The 22,427-nt window shown below is 41.3% G+C and overlaps 2 non-coding genes across 2 annotated transcripts; both read left to right on the top strand.

Annotated features, from left to right (window-relative positions):
* Window positions 1-473: 473 nt before the first annotated feature.
* Window positions 474-579, top strand: LOC145573562 (small nucleolar RNA R71). Its single transcript, XR_014097548.1, has one exon. It is a non-coding gene; the product is annotated as a small nucleolar RNA R71 (small nucleolar RNA).
* A 21,099-nt stretch (window positions 580-21,678) lies between these two features.
* On the top strand, window positions 21,679-21,784 carry LOC145573311 (small nucleolar RNA R71). Its single transcript, XR_014097360.1, has one exon. It is a non-coding gene; the product is annotated as a small nucleolar RNA R71 (small nucleolar RNA).
* Window positions 21,785-22,427: the final 643 nt, after the last annotated feature.

Below are 22,427 nucleotides of genomic sequence, written 5' to 3'. Positions count from 1 at the left end.
TATCATCATGTTCATAGGGAGGGGGTTGAACTTCACAAGCATACACACAATGGGAGGTATCATGATCATAGGTTTCACAATTTGAGCAAAACATGCATCCTTGAGGCATTTTATTATAAGAATAGGGGGAAGAAGCGGCCATACCATTGCCTCCCTTGGTTGAAGGGGAGGTATTACCATGAGGGTTGGACCTTTCTTTCATCATTTCGTCCATTTGCTTGGCCATCTTGGAGATTTGGGAAGAAAGGTTGTTGATTGCGTTGGCTTGCTCCAATGCATAGACACCTTTGCTAGAAGTGGCCTCCCTTTCTCCTTCGTACCAATCATCATAATGCTTTGCGGCCTCCTCTATGATGCATTCCACTTCATCCTCTCCTTTGTTCATGATTGGACCGCCGGCGGCGGCATCAAGGCTTGTTCTCCCTTGAGGTGAGAGACCTCCATAGAAAGTGTGGATGAGTTGATACTTTGGTATCCCATGACGTGGGCATTGACGTTGAAGCTCTTTGTACCGGTCCCATGCCGCACTCAGAGTCTCACCACTCTTTTGGCGAAAACCTTGAATTAAAGATCGAGCCTCGGCGGTCTTCCTATGGTTATAAAATCTCCTCAAGAAAGCCATAGTCACTTGGTCCCAAGTTGTGAGAGAATTAGGGGGCACCTCCTTCTCTAGCCATTCTAGACCTCTCTCAATTAAAGAAAATGGAAACATCTTGAGGCGGATATACTCTTGAGTCACTCCGTTGGCTTTGATCGTGTCACAATACTTCTCAAATTCTTTCAAATGCTCATGAGGGCTCTCAAATTTTCCACCCGAGAATTGTTTCCTCTCTATTAAAGCAATCAAATTGGGCTTGATTTCGAAATTGTTGGCTTGAGTGGTAGGAGTTAGGATCCCACTTTGGGCTCTAAAGGCTTCGGGAGCCCCAAGACGACTCAAAGGTGTATTCTCTCCCATTTTAGAACCTTCTTCACTTTCGGACTTAAAGATTGAAAAGGGGTTGATTTCCGGACTTGATAGCGAATTGGGGCTATCTAAGTCTTCACTTGAGGGTGAAGATGGTGGAGTATCTTCCAATTCTCTTACTCCTTCTTTCTTTGGGGTGTGAGAATTTCTACTCCTCGCTCTCGCTTCTCTTCGAAGTAAGGACAAAGATCTTTCTAGCTCCGGATCAATGGGAATCAAAGACCTTGAGCGAGTTCGTCCTCTGTTCATACAACAAAGCTAAGGAGAACGTAAGCACTGACAAGTAACAAGTAGTAACAAATACTAACAAACAATAAATGAGATAGTCTCAAATAAAGTAATGAAAAAGCAATGGAAGCCGTCTTCCCGGCAACGACGCCAATTTGACAAGGGAATAAACGCGTCGTCAATTTGTCTATCCCTAGATAAAATATAATTTATACACCTAAACAAACCTAATACAAGTATAAGGCAAGCATAGGGGTCGAACCACAAGGAGACATGCATAAACACCACATTCACTACTTAATACTTAAGCTACCTCGGAACAAGAAGTGTGAATAACTAAGAGATTAAACTAGGGATTAAGAATGATTAAAAATCAATATAACTAAGCACCAAGGGAAGTAGGTAGATGTAGTTGCCAATTGATCATGCAATAACACGGAAGCAAAGCAATGGAAAACTAAGCATGCAAGAATATCGAATTAAAGCTCAATCTAACCGCCTTCCGGGGTTAATCAATTTCTCCTAACATAGCCTCCATGTTTCCACACTAGAACCATATATTAGAAGGTGCAATCAAAGAACTATCGATAACAATGAACCTTAACTAAGTCAACTTCCGTTTCTTGTTAGCAAAGATTCACCTTTAATCAACTAACAATGTGCACTTGCAAGAAGATTAAAGAATATCAAACATACAAAGATTTTAATCACCATTAACAAAACCCCAACATCATAAGCATGAATCAATCAACAACTACACCATCCCCACACCCTTGGCTAGGTGACTACTCACAAACCATATTGAAGACAATATCAATCATCAAATCAATAAGCATCAACATGATCAATAAGCAAAGAAGGAAAATCAAAATAGGCAAACAAAACTAAATACAAAAGTAAAGAAAGAGAGTAAGAGATTGCTTATTAATTGAAGATGAAGATTTACAAAGATTCAATCAAGCTCCTTCTTCAATATCCAAGTTCATCAATGGAAATCCACACTTTCTCTCTCTACTAATGAAGTTTCTCTCACTAGATTAGGGCTAAAATGTTTCTTAGTAATGATAGATAATGCACTAAACTCCCTACGACCTATATATATAGGTCCCTTAAAAGATACAAAAATACGAAATAAAAAGACTGCAGCTCAGCGGTGCGCGCCCGCGCACATACAATGCGCGCCCGCGCAGAAGTTGTGTGTGCGCCCTCGCAGATCTTGCGCGCCCGCAGATCTGTGGGTACGGAGAATGAAACCCATGGATGCGCGCCTTCTCTCAGCAACACTGCGCGCCCGCGCTTGAGGAGTGTGCGCCCGCACACAAGGTGCACGCAACACTCTGTTTTGATTTCTGTTTCTGATGCTGTTCCGTGCGGGTTCTCCCAGGGCTGCGCGCCCGCACACATCAAGGTCGCGCGCCCGCGCACAAAGCGCGCACAAGGCGCACAAATCTTCTGTTTGTGTTCTGTTCTTGGAGCAATCCTGCGCGGGTTCTCACAGTGCTGCGCGCCCGCACACAGGGGAGTTTGGGGTGAATTGCTCATCTTCCAACGCCTTGATTCCTACAAAACAAAAACAAAGAAAACAAGGAGAAAGGCAAACAAAGAAAAGAGGAACAAAAAGGAGAGAAAAGGGGGCAAACAAGCTACAAATGGGTGGGAAAAACCCGTAAAGAGAACACTAAATTGTGGCATAAATGCCACTCATCAAATTCCCCCACACTTGCTTCTTGCTTGTCCTCAAGCAAAAGAACCCAAGGCAAAAGACAACAAACACAACATGACTAGGTTCAAGAGAATCAATCTAGTACCACGATGAGAAATGCTCAGTTCGGACTCAGATATAATGACATTGATCAAAGAATACTTACCTTTCTCAATTCAAGAGGGAAAACACTCTTTAAGATGCTCAAGGTTGAAATAGACAAACCTAAGCTAAGCATAGAGAACTAATGATTTCATCCTCCGCCCTAGCCCCATCCAAGACGGTCCACGTTCTTTCCGCTAGCTTCAATTCATCCCCTAGTTGGCTCCTCATGATTCCTCGAGGGAACCGGAAAAAATAATTCTATGTGGAACAATGAGGCTTATGATGATTTTTAATCTCTTAAAGCATCCTCATAGGTCTGTCCAGTATGGTTCTAAACCAATACCTGTGCAAATGATTTGTATCCTCATAGCACAAGAAACGGTGCTACAAATCATACTACACACTAATCTCTGATGGTCATTATTCGTCCACAAAATACGACCTTGATTAGGGATAATTTTCGATTAAAATATTCAACGTTCACTTAATAGGTGTTTCTTTATCCAAGCCATTGACTTGATACCCTATTTTGAATATTTATTAAAATCGAATGGACTCATTATTTAATTCTAAACCACAATTAAATAGAGACGGAGTGATTTAAATTGCATGAAAATTTTAATTACTCCAAAAACTGAATGGTTCATCATGGTGCTTTACATCAACATTCCTCAAAATTTGATTAAAACACTATAAATGGAATTCAAAGCCAGTTCGAAACATGCTTGATTCCCATTCCCTCAATGTGTTTATTGTGCTTCACTTGAGACAGAGGTTTAGTTAGTGGATCGGCTACATTATCATCCGTTCCAACTTTACAAATTCTGATTTCACCTTCTGACTTCCATTCCCGAATCATATGAAATCGCCTCTGGACATGTTTGACCTTCTGATGTTCTCGTGGCTCTCTAGCCTGAGCAATAGCTCCATTGTTATCACAATAGAGGTCTACTGGACCCTTGATCGAGGGTACAACACCAAGTTCATCAATGAACTTGCGAATCCAAACTGCCTCCTTGGCTGCCTAAGATGCTGCCAAGTACTCGGCTTCAGTTGTAGAATCAGCGGTTGTGCTTTGCTTTGCACTCTTCCAACTAAACGCTCCTCCATTGAGACAGAATATGTATCCTGATTGTGACTTAAAGTCGTCTCTGTCTGTCTGGAAGCTTGCGTCGGTATATCCCTCAACAACCAATTCAGCTTTACCACCATAGACCAGGAATTTATCCTTGTTCCTTTTCAGGCACTTAAGAATATTCTTGGCCGCAGTCCAATGCGCCTCTCCTGGGTCTGATTGGTATCGGCTCGTAGCACTCAAGGCATACGATACATCCGGCCTAGTACATATCATGGCATACATGATCGATCCGATAAGCGAAGCATACAGAATTCGATTCATCCTTTCTCGCTCATCAGGTGTCTTTGGACACTGCTTCTTGCTTAAGGTTATGCCATGTGACATGGGTAGGTGCCCTCTCTTGCCCTCTCTTGGCTCCTCTAACTTATTCCAATCATCCTTTTTGATCTATCCCTATAGATCTTGATGCCTAATATGTACTGAGCTTCTCCCAAGTCTTTCATTGAAAAACATTTCCCGAGCCAAGTCTTTACAGACTCCAGCAATGGAATGCTATTTCCAATGAGCAAAATGTCATCGACATATAAGACTAAGAAGGCGATGTCACTCCCACTGGCCTTCTTGTAGACACAAAACTCATCTGGATTCTTGATAAAACCAAACTTACTAATGGCTTCATCAAATCGCAGATTCCAACTTCTGCTTGCTTGCTTTAGTCCATAAATGGACTTCTTAAGCTTGCATACCTTCTTAGGATTATTCTGGTCGACAAAACCCTCAAGCTGTGTCATATACACAGTTTCTTCCAAAATCCCATTGAGGAAGGCGGTTTTGACGTCCATCTGCCATATTTCATAATTGTAATATGCAGCAATCGCTAGAAGAATTCGAACGGACTTAAGCATGGCAACTAGAGAAAAGGTTTCATCATAATCAACGCCGTGAATTTGCCTGTAACCTTTTGCTACCAGCCTTGCTTTGTAAATAAATACATTTCCATCTTTGTCGGTTTTCATCTTGAAAATCCATTTACATCCGATAGGTGTGTAACCTACGGGTAAATCAACCAAGTCCCATACTTGATTTTCAAACATGGAGTCCATTTCGGATTTCATGGCCTCTTGCCATTTTGCAGAGTCAGGGCTCGTCATAGCTTGCTTGTAGGTTGCCGGCTCATCTCCATCCACTACTAGGATGTCCTAATCTTCGGTTAATATAACACCGAGATATCTGTCAGGTTGAGATCTTGGCCGAGTCGACCTACGTAGGGCAATGGACTGAGCATTTGCATTGTCAGTTTGACTTTGCATATTTTGAGTTTGACCAACGTCAACAGCTGCTTGGTAAGCACTTTGATTGCCAACTTGTCCTTGTTGCTCGTCCTCTCGAACTTCGTCGAGTTCGATTTTCCTCCCACTTGTCATTTTGGAGAGATGTTCCTTCTCCAAAAAGACACCATCACGAGCAACAAACACTTTGTTCTCGGATTTGTTGTAGAAGTAATACCCTTTGGATTCTTTTGGATAACCCACAAAGTAAACCTTATCAGATTTTGGATGAAGTTTGTCAGAAATGAGTTTCTTGACATATGCTTCGCATCCCCAAATCTTGAGAAAAGACAACCTTGGCGGTTTATTAGTCCATAATTCATATGGAGTCTTTTCCACTGCTTTTGACGGAGCACAATTCAGTGTAAGTGCCGCAGTTAAAAGTGCATGTCCCTAGAAAGAGATTGGAAGTTCACTAAGACCCATAGTCGATCGGACCATGTCTAACAGGGTTCGATTCCTCCTTTCAGATACTCCATTCCACTGAGGAGTTCCCGGAGGTGTCAACTCTGAAAGTATTCCATGTTCTTTCAGATGGTCATCAAACTCTTGGCTCAAATATTCGCCACCTTGATCCGATCGAAGTGCCTTGATTTTCTTGCCGAGTTGGTTTTCAACTTCATTCTGAAATTCTTTGAATTTATCAAACGATTCAGATTTATGCGACATTAGATAGACATAACCATATCTACTAAAGTCGTCCGTGAAGGTTATGAAATACCGATAACCACTTCTTGCGGGTGTACTCATTGGTCCACATACATCGGTGTGTATAAGTCCCAATAAGTCACCGGCCCTTTCTCCTAACTTGGAGAATGGTTGCTTTATCATCTTGCCTAATAAACATCCTTCGCAATTCTTAAAGGATTCTAAATCAAATGAGTCAAGAATACCTTCTTGTAGAAGTTTCTTGATGCGTTTGATGTTAATGTGGCCAAGGCGACAATGCCACAAGTAAGTTTGACTAGACTGTGTAGTCTTAGCTTTCTTTGTAGGATTATTACGTTATAAATTTCTTTGTCTAGAGATAACACATAAAGACAATTTTCTGAATGTGTCGTACCATATAAAACATTATCGAGATAAAATGAACATGTTTGGTCTTTAACTCGAAATTCAAAACCTTTGGCGTCCAACGCCGATATTGAAATGATGTTTTTGGTAATGTTGGGAACACAATAAACATTTTCAAGTTCCAAAACTAGCCCCGTGGGCAAAGACAAACTAAGAGATCCTACAGAATTAGCACCAATCCTTGCTCCATTTCCTACCCGGAGCTCGATCTCTCCCTTCGCTAGCTTCCTAGTGTTCCTTAGTGCCTGTGAATTGGAAGAAAGGTGTGAGCCACATCCGGTATCTAATAACCATGAAGCCGAGCTAGTGAAGTTAAAGTCTATAACATAAATACCTGATGTAGAAGCAACAGTTCCGTTCTTCTTATCTTCCTTGAATTTGAGGCAGTCTCTCTTCCAATGTCCCTTCTTCTTGCAATAGAAGCATTCGGAATCAGACTTAGAAGATGCTACCTGTTTCTCCTTGTTGTCTTTGGTAGCTTTCAGCTTAGGCGGAAAGTTCTTCTTCCCTTTCCCCTTGAAGCCTTTCTTCTTTTTGCCCGCCCTTTTGAACGGCTTACCCTTCTTAATTATGAGCATATCATGCTTTCCCTCATCCTTGAGTGTCTGCTTGGCTTGCTTCAACATCCCATGAAGCTCGGTGAGGGTTTTCTCCATGCTATGCATGTTGTAGTTCATCTTGAACTGGTCATAGCCTTTGTGAAGGGAATGGAGAATGATGTCAATAGCCATTTCGGTTGAATACCCCGCATCAAGCCTTCCCATGTTCTCAAATAATCCGATCATTTTGAGCACATGTGGGCTGACTGGCTCTCCTTTCTTGAGCTTAGTCTCAAGGATCTGCCTGTGGGGTTTCAAACCTTTCAGTTTGAGCCTGTTCTTGAAACATATTCTGTAATTCAGAAATGATCTCATAGGCCGATTTCTTCTCGAAGAAGGTTTTCTGAAGTTCAGGAGACATAGTGGCTAGCATTACGCACTTGACATCCCGATCGGCCACTTGCCATTGGTTAAGGGCCGCTTGAGTTACCTCCTCATTGGGAGCCTCGGGCATTTCCTTATCAAGGACATACTCTTTCTGTTCTTGCATAAGAACGATGCGCAAATTCCTTTGCCAATCAAGGAAATTGGTACCACTCAACTTCTCCTTGTCGAGAATTGAGCGTAATGAAAACTGGTTGTTTGAGGTTGAAGACATGATTCTACAATTGAAAGAATTTTAATGAAAAACCATTCAAAAATATTTAAATAAGATTGAATTTTATTCATGCAAATTTTCAATACTCATTTAACGTCTTATTTACACGTAAAAATTGTCCCTATATTGTGAAAATAAGGCGATTCCAAGATCCGAAGAAACAAAGAGTGGTTAAGCATGCTTTGGCTTGTCTTAAACACTCAATCTTCTAGGTAATCATTGCCTTGCTAATGGCTCTAAGCCACTCTTGGTTAGAACAATCGTCGCATCTAATGCATCTTTGACGATGTGTCTCTTTTGCCACGGTATGTGAGGACTCCTCACTCATACCGATGAGTTAAACCAAAACCAACGTGCACACCCGGTGTGTCTTATGCCCCTTAGAGGAGTGATGGCACCTCGCTTTGGCGTAGCCTACCATCACCATCGTCCGGTTAGTAAGTGTTGATTTAAGTGAACTTAACTAATCATCGCAACATCAAGAAAACCTAAACATGCATCTAACAAATATTTCACACACATATATATAACCATAAAATACAAAGCGAAATAATAGATGCATATTGGAAACTAGCATGACCCCTTGAAATCTTCATATCTTCAAAAGGTCTTCATTTGCATTTCAAGGCTTTGTCTTCCAAGATACGCCGTCTTCAAGACTAAACAAAACTATGCAAAAACTAGTGTCTATAACTAGGAATAATCTAAATATTAAAGTACAAAAATACTTAACGGTGCGTAGACCGTATTTAGATTTACAAAAATACAAAACAGCACGTAGTCCATATTTTCTATCCTAGTCGGGTCCCACTAGTTGCCATTTCATAAAACCTAAGAGAGAGAGAGAATATATATATTCCATTCATCCATTCACTATTTGTGAATGGCCCATGCAATTTACAAAATAACAATAAGTAAAATGCATTCAAACAACGCGCGCACTAGTAACTAATCTAGGTGGTTAATCCGATTAACACGCCTAATTAAAACTAGTCAAAGTTGTTTAACTGATTATATAATTATGTCATTAACAATTAAAGCTCCCACTAAATTCCGCATTTCCTTAATTAATCCAATTAATTAAGTCGGTAGCACCCAAATTTGTCAAAATGAAATTTTGCCAATGCCGCTTAAAAACCCGAGGCCTAGCCTCCCAAAATTTTAATTAAAATTAACAAAATTAATTAAAATAAATAAACGGCAAAATAATTAACATCAAGCCTACTAGGCTAATCACCTCACCTCACCGCACCAAGCATACGCACACGCCAAGACCACGAACACACGGCCCATGGCACACTACCGCAAGCCGCTGCCATAGCACAGCCGCGCGTGGCTGCTGCTGCCGCGCGTGAGCTGCTGCTGTGCGTGGCTGCTGCCGCGCGTGTGTCCCACAATCGAGGCGGCGCAACCACCTTGGCAGCCACATGCGGGCTGCTGTGCAGCCCGGCTCGCCATGGTGGTGCATTGCCTCGTTTTGCGTGACACTACCTTGGGATTTGATCCCTTTTCCGCGAGACAAAAATAATTAATTCTAAATTAATTTTAAAACTAATTTAGTGAGCAAAATAAAATTTTAAACAAGTCTAACTTAATAAAATTTTCAAAATGCAATAACCAAAATAATTCCAAGAACCATATTTAATTAAATTGGTTTAGCTTGGTGCAAAATAAAATTGAGGTAATTTCTCACTTTCAATTTAATCAATTTAAATTAAACTTGAGAATTTGACAAATTAGAGGGAAGTTGGAAAAATATGAACTTTAATGTTCAAATGAAAATTCCAACATCTAAAATTTGTGAATCCTTGAAAATTATATCTTCCAACATAAAGATAACCAATTTTCTATCACAAAAATCGAAACTTTATGTTTCTAATCAACTCAAAATGATTAAAACAACAAGGTTCAATTCAAAATAACATGGAATTTAGTGGTTTTCAAAGTTTCAATCACTTATCACAAATAAAGATTGAATCTTTAACACTTAGGAAGCTTCAAAAATAAAATTTTCACACTAAAAAGCAATTAGTTTGCAATTATGTGAAAATAAATCAACCTTTAAGCATCAAATACTACCAAGTAAGTGTGCTTTAAGGGGACATAAAAGTGCAGAAAAATATGCAAATAATCAACCATATAATCAACAATTTATGCCATTAATTTCAAGGTTAGAAAAGACTTAAAATTTTTCGTCAAAAACAAAAAACCCCTAGAAAAAGGCATTTCTGGTCAGAATGCCTTTCCAGAACACGTTTTCCACCCAAAATTCACTAGTCTTGGGCGAAAATCTGGGTTCTGGGACAAATTCGACATTAAAAACGGGATTAAATAAATAAAACCGAGCTACTAATCTAATTAGCAACATAAACCAGAAAATTAAGCCAAAATAAACCTTGAAAAACATGATTATAAAAATAAACGAGCGGGGCTCCGATACCGCTGTTGGGGTTTGGTGAGTCCGACTCACCGCGGAAACAACCCCTCCCAAGGAACCACTCGCAATAATTAAAATCACAAAGCATAAATAAATATTCACAAAGAAAAGATAACCAGGGGCTCTTACTCTCGAAGCAAGCTTCGCCCAAAACCAGGGGCTCTTACTTGAAAGCTACTAGCACGTCAAGCACCGCGCCTCCGTCGATATCCACCCACAAATGGGCGAACACAACTTTAAGGTCTACTACCTTGGGGTTAGCAAGGTCCGACCCAAACCCGAGTGTTATGTGAGTTTAAGAGTTTTCCCAAAATTATGGAATGCTCTTTCTAACTCCCACTCAAGCATCATTCCCAATGCCCATACTTGGGTATTTATAGGAAATGATGGGAGTATCATTTACTCTCCCATCAATGTGGGATAGTATGATTTTTCCATTTTATTTTAAAGCTAAAATAAAATAAATAATCAAGCTAGTAATAAATCAACAAGTGGCAAGCTCATGTGAGTGGTTAGGTGAGGACTACTTGGAGGAGGGGGGGGACCAAACTTGCTCTCCACTCCCTCTCCCTTAGCCGTCCACCTCACACCACACACACTCAAGGACCACAAGCCACATGGCACCCACCCTTGGGCACCAAGGCAGCCAAGGTGGGCTGCCATGTGCTGCTGTCCGTGGCACCCACGAGCACGCAAGCCCAGCAGGCCCAGCACTCGCATGCGGGCTGCTAGACGCTGCTGCCCAACACGCCCAGCATGCTTGTGCGGGCTGGTGTGGCTTTGTGCCTTGGCCTCGCTGCTAGCAAGCAATGGCCCTCGCCTTGCTGCTGCTAGCTGTGGCTAGCTGGCGCGCCTAGCGTGCTAGCTGCTGCAGCTTGTTGCGGCATGGCTTGCTAGCCAATGCGCGCACAAGGCAGTGCCTAGCATGCTAGCACGCACTAGGCAGCGCCTAGCTTTGCGATGCTAGCATGGGTGCGCTAGCACGCACTAGCCATCCTAGGCTCGGCTTGGTGCGCATGCTAGCCACCATGCTAGGCCATACGCCCTTAGCACTCGGTTTGCTAGAGCATTCCGATGCTAGGGGTATTTTGGTCTTTTGTTGATTTATTACTATTTTTCGTCTCGTCTTTCACTATTTTTCGACTCGACTTCCGACGATCGGTTTCGACGCTCTAAGCTCGAATTTACCGACGCCTAAATATTTAACACTAAGGCGACGAATTAATTTCTTCCGAATTAATTCGTCGAGTTGGTTCGCATATATTTGCTTGGGTGTGACCCGAAAGGTTCAGTCAAGATTTAGCTGTAATATTAATTATATTAATATTACTGATCGGAAGCGGCCTCCACCCAGGCATTCCGATCACTTGACCTTACTGAATATATTAGCTTTCTAATAATTCTGAACCCGCTATCAGAAAAATACACTTGTTCGAAGGACATCATTCCTTTCAGACTCTTTGAACATAGGTCCTTGTCCTATTGTTATGGAGATCTTCTGTCCTCTTGGTGTAGTCACCTTTCCAGTCTTTTGCCATCCCTGGACTAATCCCTCTACTGGAGGGATAAACTTTGAGGGGTCAAAGCTCCCACTTTGTAGTGCTGTCTGAATAAGCGCGGAGTTATCTTTAACATATTTTGGCTCATTCTTCTCGTGCCCAAAAAGAAGTCCCATGACATTAAAGTCGAAGCATGGAGGTGCTTTCTCCTTATGGATAGGAATTGGGATGTCATTTAAGAAGTGGCAATCCCGGAAGCCTTCGAACCCAGGTTGTCTTATTCCATCTTTGACAAAGGACTCGGGAAATTCATAGCATGGATAATCTTCACCCTCTTTTATAAATTGTCCATTTAGGGTGAGGGGATATTGATCCATTGGGATTGCTTTCTTTTGAGTACGAGCATTTCTCCGCGCATTAGCCTTTTCCTGGGCTTGCTTGTAGTCTTTCGGAGTCGGTTCAAAACCAAGTCCAAAAGTATCTAATTTAGGAAGGCCAGGCGATTTCGTTTGCATTGCTACTCCTTTCTTCTTTCCTAGAGTCATTCCAGGAAAGTGTCCCTGTTTTCGGAGTATACCATTAACTATCATATTTGAATGGAGGTCGTAGCAAAGAAGGGTCCTTTCATCTTCGTCGATTAAGGAGACCTCTTCTGCGTTGTAGCCCCATAGGTCTTCATCGTTATCGTCGTGCTCCACATTTATGATAGGCTTATCAATTGCCTTGATTCTTAGTTGGGAGGCATCGATTGTAATAAGAATTCCTCCAACTATGCCCTTCTCTTGTTGATGAAGGGATGAAGGGATGGCCTTAAGGTAATGAAGCCAAGGGCGTCCCAGCAATAAGTTGAAAGAAGCTTTAATATCTACCACTTGGAAAGTTGTAGCATGTTTTATATCTCCTGCAGTGACATTCATAATAATAGTCCCAAGAGCATGGCGACGAGTGTTGTCATAAGCTCGTATTCCTTGTGTGGATGGAGACAAGTCTTCATCCAATATTCTTAACATCCTCGCAGTTCGTAATGGGCAAACATTGATTGCTGACCCATTGTCTACAAGAGTCATTGGGACATTCATTCTCTTGCAGATTACTGTGAGGTTTAAGGCCTTATGGTGTTTGTCACATTCTGGAGGTAAGTCCTTGTCGGAAAAGGTGATTGGATTGATGGGACTTAGAAGATTACTCATGAGAAAATTAGCTAATTCCTCAGGAGTGGTTTTAGAATCTATCCCTACTTTAGCCATAGCATCCGTTACTGCCATTCTATGTTCGCGGGATGTGGCTAGTAGTTTCCATATGTTCATTTCGACCTTAGTCTTTTTAAGTTGTTTGAAAACATCGTTGTCTTCTATGATTGGTATGGGAACTCGTTGGGTAGCAGGAATGGGTTGTCTAGTGATGGGAGGTTGCACTCTTCCTGATCTTGTGAGAACATCTATGGGTGAATCTTCTTCATCCCAAATGTCGTCTACTGGGTATATTGTGGAAAGCGGGGTTTCTTCTACATCTTTGAGGTAGACATCCTCATCATCACTTTCCAAGACTCCATTAATGCTATCATCCCTTTCTTGTGGGATTTGGACCAACTTTTTACTGTTAATCAACCCTTGGATTAGATCTTTAAATTTGAAACAGTTTTCTATGGTATGGCCTCCTGCTTGGTGGTATGGACAATAGAACCTATCTGTCCTTTTCAAAGATTCAAATAGTATTGGCTTGAGAGGTTTGATCTTCCCACTCTCGAAGAGCATTTTAAACATGTTTGCGTAAGAAGTCCCAATTGGAGTGTAAGGCTTGTCACTCCTTTTGGGTGCTTCGACTACTTGGAGAGAAAATGGCTTTCTCTTAGTAGTCTCTGTAGGTGTTGCCTCTTTAATGTCACGTTTATTTCGAGCCATCTTTACATGATCGAGGGCCTCGCGACATATGACTATTGCTTCCTTTACCAGTTGTGTGAGGACCCATACTTCTTCTTTTGTAGCAAGTTGTTGACCTATAGGAAGATCACTCATCGCATCGAAAAAGGTTTCCTCCTCTTCCTCGATAGCATGGGTTTCTTTGATTGGTTTAATAAGGGACGATTGGTCAATATCACTTTCCTCATCAGAGGTAGCCAAAGAATCTGATAGTGGGGCGCTATTGATGCTTGGCTTCTTACTTACAGGGGGTAATGGAAGTTTATTGCTATCAATCAGATCTTGAATAGCTTCCTTTAGCTTCCAGCAGTTTTCAGTAAGATGGCCCCTGCCTTGATGGTACTTATAATGTGCATTGGGGTTCCAACTAGCCGTCCTCCTTTCTACCGGTGGATCTCCAAATAGTCCAATGGGAGTTATAAGACCTTTTGCATGAAGGCAATCAAATGCGGTGTCCTAACGCATGCCAATAGGAGTAAAATTCTTCCTAATGGATTCTTTTGTCCTTGATTATTCATAGCAAGGACTTCATTCAGATTAAAGTTACTAACATTGTTTGAGTGGGTGGTTTTAGAAGAAGAAGGATTGTCGTTCTTCTTTCCCTTCCAGCCACTGTTGGAGTTGTTAGCAGCTTTTTGCTTTGCAAGGTCGTCCTCGATGTTGATTCCTATATCATAAACGGCCTTGAAAGTATTCAAATTACTTTAATGCTTAGAATATTTTTCTTGGAGGTTTTTAATGAACATCCTTACAGATTCCTTCTCACTAGGCACCTCAACCATTTTAGCTGAAGTTTCCCTCCACTTATTAAAAAAGGAAGTAAAACCCTCATTCTCTTTTTGTTTTAACATTTCAAGTTCTCTGTGATCAGTTTCAAATTGAATGTTACATTTGTACCTATCAATGAAAGTGTTTACTACCCCATCCCAATTAGAGATCTTTTCTTTGTCAAAGGAAAAAAACCATTGTTGGCAAACGGTTTCAAGAGATAAAGAGAACAAAGAGTGAAAGACTTTCCTATCAATCCCCTTAATGTTCATTATGGTTTCAAAAGCTCTTAAGTGGAAGTAAGGATTGTCAGTTGGTTTGAACCTAGGGATGTTGTTGGCATTGAACTTATGCGGAAGAAGCTCCTTGTCCACTGAGACCTCTTGTGAGCTAATGCCCTGGAACTTGTAGTCGTTGGAGAGCTTGTTTAAGGTTTCCTCCATTCCCTGCATCTGTTATTGTTTCGCAGGGTCATTGACTTGAAGAGCCATAACCTTCATCATTTCAGTTACATTGGCAAAGTTCTGCCTAAGTTCATTGACTTCTTCTTGTGTTGCCATTATCCTCTTAGCTTTTCTCTTTTAACGAATCCGTTTATCAAAAAGTAAGATTTGAACAAAAGCGGTATACTTGATTAGCCGCCCTTCTCTTCTTGACCAAGTACTGTAAATTAAACCATCTATTTTAATGACTTGAGTCAAATTGACTTTGATTTTATTGGTTATAAAAAGCAAAAATAGGGTGCGCATTTTTGGGAAAATCAAGCATAGGTTTTTAACAGGTATGGTTTACTTAGAGGATTAATATCCGACTTACCCCCCTTAAAAAATGACAGAAAACACGCGCACACAAGACTCTCTAGACAAGGTCAAGGTGAAACATACATATAAAGTGTGTGCTTTTATTATTGAGTGAAAGTGACATGCTTTGACACTTGTGTAAGACCATAGAACTATGTGCTTAGACTCAATTAAGGACTAAATATAGCTTCTGCCGTTTAATAAATTGAATAATTAGACTCATCGTGAGGACTTGAGCAAAAAACTGGGTTGTCGCCGAAGCAACACAACTGTCGCCATACGCCAGGACCAGCGTGATGCGACAGGGCTGTCGCATAACGCTGGGCACTAGCGTGTCGCGCCACAGGCCAAACTTATCGTGAGTCTGTTTCCAGTGTTTTACTCTAAAAGGACAAGTCGTACTAAGTCAGGTTTGATCAATTTATTTAGACTCATATTAATTAATTAATTAATTGAGCAAAGTCTTTTAGTAATTAATTAGTTTATTTAGACTCATTCAGAAGTCAAACAAACGGTTATTATAACCACACATAAGTTATGCACAAGTAAAGAATGCATAAGTAATCAAGTAAGCACAATATGATGCAATGAGTTTGCAACCTAACCATGGCTCTAGTTCTCTAAAGTTCAAGGATAAGAGTTAGTCAAAATGGTCCATGGTTATGAGTCCGGATGCATTGCGCAGAAGCCTTACCTTTGGAAGGGTTGGCGCGTGTGGATGGGACCCCGCGAGTTAAACTCGCTTCCACGGTTTGGTAAATTCAACAAACTCGGATGTACCTTTTGTTGCCATGAGCGTTCGATTGGGTAGATGGAGCATGAATTCCTAGAGGGCTATGGCCATATGTAGAACACATATGGGTTCTGAAAAGTGAGAAAAACGCAATCAGGAAGTAGAATCAAGCGAACAGTACTAGAATCGGTCGAAACAAAGAAGGTAGATTTCTGGCTCGGTATTTCAAGAATATGGTGCGAGACAACAGGGCCTGTCGCCAGAAGATAACTCTATCGCCAAACCACATTGCTGTAGCACAACGATAGAGCCATCGCATGGCGCTGGCACTGTTTTCTCAGCACCGGTTCCTACATGCCTCAGCAGCTTTCTGTTCTTTGAATTTTCTGATTTTTCGTAGCGTTTTTTCGATCCTACTTGTGAAAGATATTTCCCAAATTTCCTACGTGTAAAAATCATATGTTTTTAACGCATTACGGATGGTCTTTCCAATGCGGACCTTTTATGCTTATGCCAATAATGCCAATCAAAATTACGCATGTGAATACTTAGAACGTTTCGAGTCTCATCCACTCATTCTAAATCATTGCCAAAATAATTTTTTGGAAATAAAATAGAAATCCTCCTTAGTGGAGTCTCCAAAAAACTATAGGGAATGTTTCAAGCATCCCACACTTGAGCCCCACTGTGATCATACACTTAAGCATGGTGGCGCCCAAAGGAAAGAAAGCTAGAGTAAAAGAGTCACCAACAAGGTTTAGGAACTTGTAAACCGTTCACAGGGTGAAGGTTATACCCCTTCACGATCCATGAGATCGCTAACTTCATAGTGATCCTGAACCATGATTGGATATTCGGGGATGAAGGTACAAATCTAACCTAAAAGAGATTGAACCTGCCCTAAAAATAGGCCTCTACTTTATTCTTCTCATATTCATGTGCACTTTCTGACTAACATTCAATCAATAAGTTAACCGTAAACCTGTTTAATCTATGTTGGTTGAATATTAATGCACAAACAAAACTATTATTGGCGATCACTTGAATTAATCGTATTAATATGATCAAGCGCGTTCATGCAAGAGGCTAACTGATACAACTGTAGGAGTTTATAGGTACTACGCAGCGGAAAATCATGAATCATATTCATAAAAGTACCTAATCCCAAGAACACATGCATAACACACAAGACACATAATCATACCTTTGAAGCGTGAATTTCACGTAGCAAATGATTGACAAATCAGGGAGAGAATAGAGCCCCAAGCGTTGCTCCTCTACTTAGTCCACGAGCTTCGAACAAGCCGTCCACCAATACTAGATTGGTCGAGTGATTGAGGAAAACCGCGATCACCACCTTTAATGGACTAACCGACCACCACGATCTACCACCACCACGAACCACCACACTGGCGCCAAGGGAGGAGAGAGCCGTGAGAGAGAGGAGAGTTTGAGAAGGGTTGGTTTCGTGTTTGCTAATTAGGGTTTGATCACATTGATCAGATAATTCCATACTTCTTCACAAACCCTAGGCACCTAGTCTATTTATAATCACATTATATTTAGACTAGGGTTAGGAAGCCCAAAACCCTCAAAGTTACTCTACATGGCCGGCCATACTAGAGGATGAGGCTCATCATGGGCCTTGTCCTCTCGTACCCGATCTAGACCCTTTGTGTGACCTTATAGAATCCGTCCAATTGAGTTTTAGGCTATTTTACTAGCCCAAAGATCCTTAGTACCTCTAGCTATGATAAAACGACGACCCAAATGTCCGAACTTAATTATCTCCATAATTTGATCCATTTATATATCTAGTAGTTGCACACGATGAAGACATAAATCCTTCAGATACATCTTATTGTGGAGGCTTGAGCCCCGAACATGTTGCGGCTTACAGCATAAGGCGAGATGGATTTAGGGGAAGTGGTGGAGGAGTAGCTTGGAGACAACCAGCACCGGGATTTACACCTCAACCTAAACAATGGGGGCAACAAGCTCAACCATCATACAATTCTAACCCTCAATATCAAAACCCACCTCCACCTCAAAACCAAAACCCAAGGGGTAAATACCCAAGAAACAACTAACACAACAACCAAAACCAATACAACAATCAAAATCAAGGGTCTCAAAGGAGTCAAGATCAAGCATCTCAATCCGATTCCACATAAACCCAAATTCTCCAACAACTCCAAGACATGTATCAACAAATGCAAGAGGTCAAAGATCATAAAAAGATAGTTGATTCACAATTAGCCCAATTGGCCGAGAGAGTACCTTTCAACTCACCTTCAACCTTACCTAGGCAACCACAACCTAACCACTCTCACAACTTGAAACCCGATTCTTACAAGGCAATTACATTGAGATCGGGAAGATAATCTATACACATCCTCCATCCCGTGACCGTCCTTGTAGGAATGAGCTCACCTTTCTCATTCTCCACAACGATCATGCCTCCTGTCTTTGGGACAACGTGAACCGGGGAAACCTACCTTGAGCTAGAGATGGGGAATATGATTCCTAAAAGGAATGGTGTCCTTCGAACAATAACCCTAGCCGCACGAAAGGCTAAGGAAGCGCTCCAAATAGAAGTGCGCCATGTGGCAGCACCATGTGGCAGCACACGTGGCAGCCACCGAGTGGCAGCGCACCACGTGGCAGCCACCATGGTGGCGGCGTGCCACGTGGCGGCGCACCAAGGTGGAGACGTGCCACGTTGGCAGCAACCAAGTGGCAACGAGCCACGTTGGTAATGCCATGAGGCAGCGGGCCACGGACCCGGGTGGCGGGTCATGTACGCGGGCCAAAAGGTGGCGGCCCAAATGAACCCAACTTGGAGCTCAAGTTTGGTTGCCACATGGTTAGATCACAATGCATGTGAGTAGCCTTGGGGAGCAAGTGAGGAAGTGGTCCTCACCTAACCATGTGACACTTGTTACTTTGTTATTCCTTGGTTTATTTAACTAAGGATTGAATTCGACATTCTTTCTATGTGGGATCTTTTTGTGAAAAAGTCCCATATTGAAAAATGAGTGGAATTCACAAGGAAGCACTCCTTATAAATAGCTAAGGCATACCTTAGGATTGTTCACTTGAGTAAGGTGTTGAAAAAGGCATCTCCATTGAGAAAACCTTTGAACACATATAATTACTCGGGTTTAGGTCGGGCTTAGCTAACCCCTAAATATTGGACTTCCATTGGAGGTTCTCGTGCGAGTGAGACTTAGAGCTTTCGAAGTAAGAGCTCTTTTAGTGAGCGAAGCACGCGCCAAAGGTATTAATCTCTTTCTTAATCTTGTTGTTTAAGTTTTTTATGCTTTATTATTATAATTATTATGAGTGTGGTCTTGGCTCGGATTTTCTTCCGCGGTGAGTCGGACTCATCGAAACCCAACAATTCCCGCATCCAATAGCTTGGTGATTTCCTTCTTGACCACTTCCCCCATTTGAGGGTGAAGTTTTCAATGTTTGGTGAGGCATTATCCTCAAGAGTGATGTGGTGCATGCATAAGGCGGGACTAATACCCTTGAGGTCATCAATGGTATACCCCAAAGTACCTTGGTGCTTTCTCAATACACCACACAACTTTTGAGCTTGGTTCTCACTCAATGAGGAACTAACAATTACGGGAAAAGTTGAGTTAGGGCCTAAGAATTCATACCTAAGGTGTGATGGAAGAGGTTTGAGCTCAACCATGGGGACACCTTTACCTTCCTTTTTTGTAGCCTCTTGCCATGCTTCTTGGCTAGTGATGTTCATGCACATTTGCTCATCAACGTCTTCAAGGCTTCCATTGAGAAAATCTTCATACAAAGCCATCTCTTTTCTAGGAACACCTATCTTTTTCTTATTCAACAAAACATTCTCAAAAGCATCATTAGAGGTGAGAAATTGCTCATGCATAGAAGACACAACATGATCAAGAGAGTCAATCATCATACAATTCTGCAAGGAAGAACTTGGATACTTAATGCTATCATTCAAGTCAAATTCAATCACCTCATCTCCTACCTTAAGTGAAATTTTAGCACTCTTGACATCGATCATAGCACCCGAAGTAGTGAGAAAGGGTCTACCTAGAATGATAGGAATGCTAGCATCTTCGTCCATCTCAAGTACCACAAAATCCACCGAAATAATAAATTTTCCAACCCTCAAAGGGACATCCTCCACCTTACCCTTTGGAAACTTGATTGACCTATCGGCCAATTGCAAAGTAATGTTGGTAGGCAAGAGTTCCCCTAGTTCAAGTCTTTGGTACATCGAATATGGCATAAGGCTAACACTAGCTCCTAGGTCACATAAGGCATTATCGATTTGGATTTCGTAAATAGCACAAGGGATGGAAAAGTTTTCGGGATCTTTTAGCTTAGGTGGCATCTTGTTCATTATGATTTCACTACAATTCTCGATCAAGTTCACCGTCTCCATAGCATCACAAGTCCTCCTACCACTCAAAATTTCTTTAAGGAATTTTGCATAATTCGGCATTTGGGTGACAACATCGGTAAATGGTAGAGAAAGATGAATTTGTTTGAGCATGTTAATAAATCTTTCAAATTGTTCATCCAACCTGTGTCTCATGAATCTTTGTGGATAAGGAATCTTAGGTTTAACAACTTCTCTCTCTTCCTTCACCTCCTTAGGTGGCTCTACCATTACTTCACTCGAAGATGCACCATCTCCCTCATCCTCAACTAAAACCTCCTTAGCACCCTCCACACTCTTACTCTTGCTAGAAAAACTCTCCTCAAGCACCTTACCACTTTTTGTGACTATCGCATTAACGGGTCTCTAAGGGTCTAGGCCTTGAGAAGGTAAAGAAGAATGGCTTGCATGCTCTTTCAAATCATTGGCAAGTTGAGAAATTTTGTTTTCAAGCATCTTATTGTGGGTCATCATTTCATTAAACTTCTTATCACTCACCACCATGTAAGTGTTCAACAACTTAGTTTGGTTTTCAATGATTTCCTCCAAGTTAGTCCTAGAAGAAGAAGAGGGTTGAACATAGGAATTATCACTTTGGGTCTTTGGAGCAAAACCGGGTGGGGGACCCCTTTGAGCATTGTTTTGAAAATTTCCCCTATTTTGATTGTTCCAATTACCTCTATTTTGATTTTGACCATAACCTTGATTATGATTACCATAATTTTTATTTTGATTTTTGCTACTATAACCTTGGTTGTTATAGTTATCTCGGAAACCTTGATTCCCTTATTTCCTATTACCACCACCTTGGTTATAGTTGTCAAAATTTCCATGGTTGTTGTAATTCCTATTCCATTGACCTCTTTAATTCTCAAACCTAGAATCATTATTATTTGACACATAGTTCACATGCCCATTCACATTTCCATCTTGATCATCACAAACATCCATACATGCATGAGGGAAATTAGAAGCATCATGATCATACGATCCACAAACATCACAAAACAAGCAACCACTAGGCATGTTACTAGAAGAGGGAAAAGGTTGAGAATTAGAAGACATACCTCTCCCCTTAGATTGGGAGGGAAGATTTGAAACTTGGGAGGTAGCACTTTCCAACTTTGCCTTGATAGCGGACATTTCCTTCCCCAAGTTTTTCATTTGTGAGGACAAGTTGTTTATGGCATTAAGATGATCAACCGAGTACATCGAAGAACTACTCTTGCTAGTTGACTCCCTTTCACCATCTTGTCAATCTCTATAATACCTAAATATGTCTTCAATTATATCTACCACTTCCTCCTCCGTTTTATTCATAATGGGACCTCTGGCTCCTCCATCAAGACACGACTTTCCTTGAGGACTTAGGCCACCATAGAAGATTTGAATAATTTGGTAAGTAGGAATTCCGTGGTGAGGACATTCTATTTGATACTCCTTGTACCTCTCTCATGCTTCATAGAGGCTTTCACTAGACTTTTGCTTGAAACCTTGAATCAAAGCTCTAGCCTCCGCCGTTTTCTTTTGTGGGTAGAAACGGGATAGAAATTCCTTGGTTACTTCGTCCCATGTCCTTAGAGAATTGGGTTTAACCTCCTTGTCTAACCATTCCAAGGCACGCCCTATGAGAGAAAAGGGAAAAAGCTTGAGGCGGATGAATTCTTGGGAAATTCCATTCACTTTGATAGTGTTGCAATAATTTGAACTCTTTGAGATGGTTTAGCGGGCTTTCATGTTTAGCCCCACTAAATTGTCGCCTCTCTATCAAAGTGATCATTGCCAGCCTTATTTCGAAGTCATTTGCTGGTGTTGTAGGTGGAGCAATCCCACTTTCAAACCTATATGCACCCGGATCCCCAATTCCTTCAACGCCACCCTTGGATTTTCTCCTATCCTTGCTTGTTCTTCTTGTTGTGGTTCCTCTTCACTTGGAGGGCTAGAACTCAAAGACCGTCTAGCAACTCTTATCCTTGCAATTTTCCTCTAAATTTTCGGGTCAAGTGGCACTACTGAACGACCACGTGCTCTACGCATACAATCTCAAAAGAAACAATTACTAGCACAGCTACAAATGTAGCCAAAATGAGAAAAATATTTTTGTGTTTTTTCAATTAAAAAAATGAAGTAGACTTAACAACTATAACAAAGCACCAA

The sequence above is a fragment of the Chenopodium album genome, chromosome 12, assembly GCF_948465745.1.
Source record: "Chenopodium album chromosome 12, dcCheAlbu1.1, whole genome shotgun sequence".
NCBI classification, from domain to species: Eukaryota; Viridiplantae; Streptophyta; class Magnoliopsida; order Caryophyllales; family Amaranthaceae; genus Chenopodium; species Chenopodium album.
Note: the sequence above shows the minus strand (reverse complement) of the source record. Positions and strands in the feature narration are given on the sequence as shown.